Below are 6,000 nucleotides of genomic sequence, written 5' to 3' on the forward strand. Positions count from 1 at the left end.
ATAAAGAGCTATTTATGATTGCTGACAGAAGGAACTATGGATTATCCTGTAATACAAATAGTAGGCACAATAAAATCAAGAGACAATGTGATACACTTCTCAAGTTTGACAGAATGAACACATATTCTTGTTCCCATCACTGGGTGTACACATTTTACAGGCTCAGAGAACAAACCTAAACGTTGCTATAAACATTTGACTTTCCTCCTCTTTGACACGTTATTCTGGTCACTGTACCAAACACAGGGTCAGCGAGTGAAGTAGACACTCTCTATTCGGAGTCAACTCCGGAGATTGGGAAAGACAAGAAAACAATTCACAGTGCTGCTGAGCAGTTTTCCCATGGGACTAAGATATCAATCTAAGATATCAGGGTAGAACAGTCCCATGACTCGCTCCCTCTAAGTCCTCATATCATCATTGTTAACTGGCCACAATGATAAAGTCCCAGAAGGTTATGCATGCCAGTAGTATCTCCCAGCTGTGTGTGGTCTTAGTAAGGGTGAGAAGCACTGCCCTGTCCATGGTGCTGAATGCAGACCAATACACTCATCATCTCGGTCTCTCTCACACACCCCACACACATGAACGCACACGCAGACCGATTTCCTGTCATTATGTCAGATAACATGTGGGGCTGGTGTGGGTGTGTGGCTACTCCATGGAAATGAGCTAATGTACAGTTGTCCTTGTGGAAGGTGGACTAGTGCTTAATTTAACCCTCCAGGTGCCCTTGGTTGCCCAAGGGCTTACGTAACCCACTTGGAGAAACTCAGTGATACTAAGTCCCTGGTAGTGACACTAGAGCCAGGGTCAGAGGTCAACATCTGTCCTTGGAGAGAGCATCTGGTGTACAGCAATCAAGGTTGTGTTCATGAGGGCACAACTGATTTTTTTTGGTGACAAAAAACAAATAAAAAATGAATGTTATCCCTTCCTTGTTTCAGTCGATTTTTATTGCGTTTTGTGTCTAGTGAACATGAACCTGGACACAGAGTTGAATGGGAGAAAACTTTACTATGAAGAGAGAGGCTCATGTTTCTCCATCTCTGTTTCTTATCTCTTTATGCTCTTTCACTTCTTCCTTTTCCCTCTATACTCATCTCTCTCAATCTCTGGGAAGAGAAAGGCTATTGTTTAAATCTCTCTCTGTCCTGGTTTCTTTCTCTCAATCTTCTCCTCTTTCACTACCACTCCTTCCTCTGCGCTCTACTCATCGCTCCCTCCAGCTCTGGGAAGAGACATCTGTGAGTGTTTGATTGTCATGCTTGTGGGCAAGGCACTGTCCCAATCCCCTTTTCACTGGGCTTCAAGACGTTTTTGTCATTTTCAGAAGTTCACAGAAAGGATGACCGTAAACACCATGGTCACACCACGGTCCACTGTCTAAGTGCAAAATTTGCCGAAATGCCAGTATAGACCCCATTGCAGCATCACTGTGGTCCTGTCCTATGCAGCAAGCCCAGAAATGAGCGGCAGAACCGAGCTTTGCTTTAGGCGCATTCAGTCAGCACTGAATCTATTGATGCGGACAGCTGTGACTTTTACAGTAGGAAGTATGGTCAGTTGTTCTCCGCTCCATAACATCTTGTCTTGATACACCATATGACCTGTGGTGTTTCCAGTTCCAGGCAGCGGCCTGTCCATCACTTAACTCTCATACTGCCACACAGTCTCTCCCAACCCCTGGGCAAAAGAAGCAGACACTTAAGTGATGTCCCTGATATCTTAGAATGATTTCTGGAGGACCTTCACAGCAGAGAAGTGTGTTTCGGGTTAGTAGTATCCTTGGGTTATGTTCTGTAGAATCCTCCAGAACAAATCTGAGAGTAAAAACAACCCTGATGCTTTTGAAGAGTGAGAGAGATCGCATCAAGTGGAATATCATTAGTCTTGTCATCAGGCTAAATAAGTAAAGTAGGAAGGCATTTAAGAGTACAGCAATATAAATCTCAGCCCTAAGGAACGCTGTCGATGTTTGTTTGTTCCCAGAGAGCGTGGTTTCTGGAGTGTACGTTGATACTCTTCCCCCACAGCTTACACAATCCACGGGCACCTGGGGTTCACCACTAAAAGCTGGGAATTCTAAACTTGGCACATGAAAATTATCCCTGCCATCTGTTTCTACAGCACGTTGTAGACACTACGCACGGTCCGACCATGCTGGGTGAACTCAACACGTCAGCCAACTATGCTGTCATCATCGTGGCTTTCTGTGTGCACAAACAGTCGAGTTGCACCTCTCTTGCGTCACACGACGAGGTTCAAGGAGATATGAATCAACCTGCCTGAAAGCAACACCAACTGGCGCAGACAGGAGAGGAAGTGAGATAGACAGAAGGGAGGAAGTTGGTGAGGGTGTGAGGACGGAAGTTATCTTGGTGATTCCAATAGAGACACTCTAAATCGTGTTCACGCAGAGTGTCAGGTGCGAGAAGGTGTGCTTTGTGAAAGGCAAATGAAGGAACGTTAAAGCATGTGACTGTTAAACGAACAGCTGAGCAATTATGACTGACTGAGTTAACACCTCTGCAATAGATTATGGAATCTCTTCCAATAACCTGGTTATTCAGTGGAAAATCTAGAACTATCGCTTTCCTGTCAATTCTGTTCAAAACTACAACTGAGAATGCAAAGTTCCACTTAAGCAGAATGGTCTCACTTCTCCACCACAAGAGAAGTACATTGTATTTTTTTGTACATAATACATCGATTTTACAGATTTCCCCCCCCTTGCTACTACCAGATGTCTTCTTTGAAAACAGCACTTCGAAGAGGATACATGTCGATGACGTAAGTCTGTCAGTTTGGACCTGGGCTATAATAGTATTTGACATATTCTGGAAATAGTCCCAAAAGTGTGTCCAGTTTGACCCAGGTCTGGTATCATTTCCTTTTCTCCTCTATTGTATGTTACCAGTCCTGAAGATAATTGTAGCTATAGGCTTTTCATTCACTAAATCAGTGGAGTTCAGATAGAAAAACCCACTCATGTGCATATGTTTTTATTTATGGAACGTCGCACATCAAGATAGAGGATGGCTTTGGGGTCAAATGTTTTTGTTTTTTTCTGATCCGCATTAGCCTGGTTAGGTGACTAACCTACATGTAAACAAATCATTTCAAAGCAGTAAAAGGGAGTAGGCCTATGCGTTTCTGTTCGCTTGGTTCCGTCTCTGTGTGCAAGCTAACTAATTACATTGAAACATTGTAGATAACGCCAGCTCTCACCAGATAGAATAAAATAGGTCTCTCCATCCACTCCTTTATGAAATAGTTCTTGCCAAAGTGCCTGTACTAGCATAATATTCAACTGAGAGTTGGCGTGAGCACTACTTGGAGGAAAACGTATTGTGACATTCACTGTGATAGCATGATGTGATCTTCGATCGACAGTGATAGTCTAGCCTAATTTGTTCTGTAGGCCTAAATGGGGCTATAGAAACATATGCGTATTTTCAATAGGCATGTGTCGCTTTGTCAAACATCGAATAGAACTGATGAGTAACACGACATTCCTCGCATCGTATGCAGGTCGAAACCTAACAAGCTCTTACAGACTAAACAAGACCACGTACATGTTTACTAAATCGGTTGATGCGGCAAGAGGCGCAACAAAACAGCTGTCAACAGAATTACAACGTATCCGTCACATGGTTGCGCGCTGCTACGACCACAATGTACTATTATTTGCGTTTCGTTTTCGACTGTCTTTTACATACCCTTCTCCGTTTCGATTGAATCAAATGCATCCACAATAAGAGGCTGTGATTTTGATGTGTAGTTTCTCTTCTCGTGGACAAGTTTTTTCTTCCACGGTTTTGACGTTGTTTTCACAGACTGCCTTCGTAAAAAAAAATGTATGTCTCGTTGCTTCCTGTTTTAGGTACAGTGCTGATTATTTCTTCGGGGTGGGGCGGAATGTTGATACTCCGCAAAGAAATGTGGGCAAAAGAGCAGAGCATGCCCGTACACGCACGCACTCGTTATTGTAATGTCTGTATTCTGTATCACGAGACACGTTCGTTCAAGGTATGTGATAGAGTGGTTGCTGCACTTGACAGTTAGTGAAGAAACCATATTTTGTTGTAAAACATGGTATGCCGGGCAACACAAACTGCTGCAATGTACTATATTTCTTTAAAAGGCAAAGCATGACATTACTGCAGATAGGATAAGATTCATACACAGGCTTTGAATAAAATGGAATTGGACATTGTGAATTCTGTTTCTTATTCACATCAGTTAGGGCCACTAATTGCACAGTATTAATTGCACAGGAATTAAAATATTGTACTGATCCTCACTCTTTGAGCCACGTTACAATTCTCAACAAGTTAGTTAAAAACTCTAAAGGATCCGACCCTTTTTAAAAAAAAAAAAACACTGACATTTGTGGAAATGTGAAATTAATGTAGGAGAATATAACACATTAGATCTGGTATTAGATAATACCATCATCTTTGAAACGCAAGAGAAAGGCCATAATGTATTATTCCAGCCCAGGCACAATTTAGATTTTGGCCACAAGATGACAGCAGCGCAAAGTTTTACTGATCCAATGAACCCTTGCATGTTGAACCCTCAAAATGTTGTATCAAGACTGCCCAAATGTGCCTAATTTGTTTATTAATACAATACATTTTCAAGATCATAATTGGGGGACGACAACACCGTAGAGGTTTTAATCCTATTGGTACGATGTGTAGGCTGTTTGCCTTTTACACCAGCCACCTGGGTTTGCTTTCCTGTCCCGTTGTTCGCTACACTGGGGCCAGAAGTAGGATGACGGCCGTGAGGCCATTGGAACGCACAACCGTACATGTGAGGGGGCAGCAGTCGGTTGAATCACAGGGACATGCCTTCCTGTTTGGAGGGTGCAGTGTAGCTATATGAAGCATGTAATAATTTGTTAGAAACTATTACAATCATATTGGCGCAATGAGTAGGGTGTTTGCCTTTCATGCCATAATTCTCTCTTTCTCTCTTTCTTTCTCTCTCTCTCGGAGGACCTGAGCCCTATGACCATGCCTCAGGACTACCTGACATGATGACTCCTTGCTGTCCCCAGTCCACCTGGCCATGCTGCTGCTCCAGTTTCAACTGTTCTGCATGTGATTATTATAATTTGACCATGCTGGTCATTTATGAACATTTGAACATCTTGGCCATGTTCTGTTATAATCTCCACCCGGCACAGCCAGAAGAGGACTGGCCACCCCACATAGCCTGGTTCCTCTCTAGGTTTCTTCCTAGGTTTTGACCTTTCTAGGGAGTTTTTCCTAGCCACCGTGCTTCTACACCTGCATTGCCTACCTGGGCCTACCTGGTTAAATAAAGGTGAAATAAAATAAAATAAAAAAATTGCTTGCTGTTTGGGGTTTTAGGCTGGGTTTCTGTACAGCACTTTGAGATATCAGCTGATGTACGAAGGGCTATATAAATACATTTGATTTGATTTAAAAGGCCACTCTAAAATGTGCAGTTCTATCACAACACAATGCCACAGATGTCTCAAGTTCTGAGAGAGCATGCAATTGGCATGCTGAGTGCAGGAATGTCTGTCAGAGATGTTGCCAGATAATTGAATGTACATTTATATGCCATAAGCCACCTCCAACCTTGTTTTAGAGAATTTGGCAGTACATCCAACCTGCCTCAAAACCATAGACACGTGTATGATGTCATGTAGGCGCGCGGTTTTCTGATGTCAACATTGTGAACAGACTTTCCCATGGTGGTAGTGGAGTTATGGTATGGGCAGGAATAAGCTATGGACAACCAACACAATTTAATATATTTCCTTCTTATTGCGTTTGAGCCAATCAGTTGTGTTGTGATAAGGTAGGGGTGGTATTCCGAAGATAGCCTTATTTGGTTAAAGACCCAGTCCATATTATGGCAAGAACAGCTCAAATAAGCAAAGAGAAATGACAGTCCATCTTTACTTTAAGACATGAAGGTCAGTCAATCTGGAAAATTTCAAGAACATTGAAAGTT

General features: G+C 42.6%; 1 protein-coding gene across 2 annotated transcripts in view; it reads right to left on the reverse strand.

Moving 5' to 3' along the window:
- LOC110518371 (myelin basic protein) overlaps window positions 1-3,893 on the reverse strand; it is a 68,724-nt gene extending 64,831 nt beyond the window's left edge. For both annotated transcript variants that reach the window (XR_005043161.1, XR_005043155.1), the window contains exon 1: window positions 3,723-3,893. The gene's annotated coding sequence lies outside the window, so the exon portion shown is untranslated. The remainder of the gene's footprint in view (window positions 1-3,722) is intronic.
- Window positions 3,894-6,000: the final 2,107 nt, after the last annotated feature.

This window comes from Oncorhynchus mykiss, chromosome 3 (genome assembly GCF_013265735.2).
Source record: "Oncorhynchus mykiss isolate Arlee chromosome 3, USDA_OmykA_1.1, whole genome shotgun sequence".
NCBI lineage: Eukaryota > Metazoa > Chordata > Actinopteri > Salmoniformes > Salmonidae > Oncorhynchus > Oncorhynchus mykiss.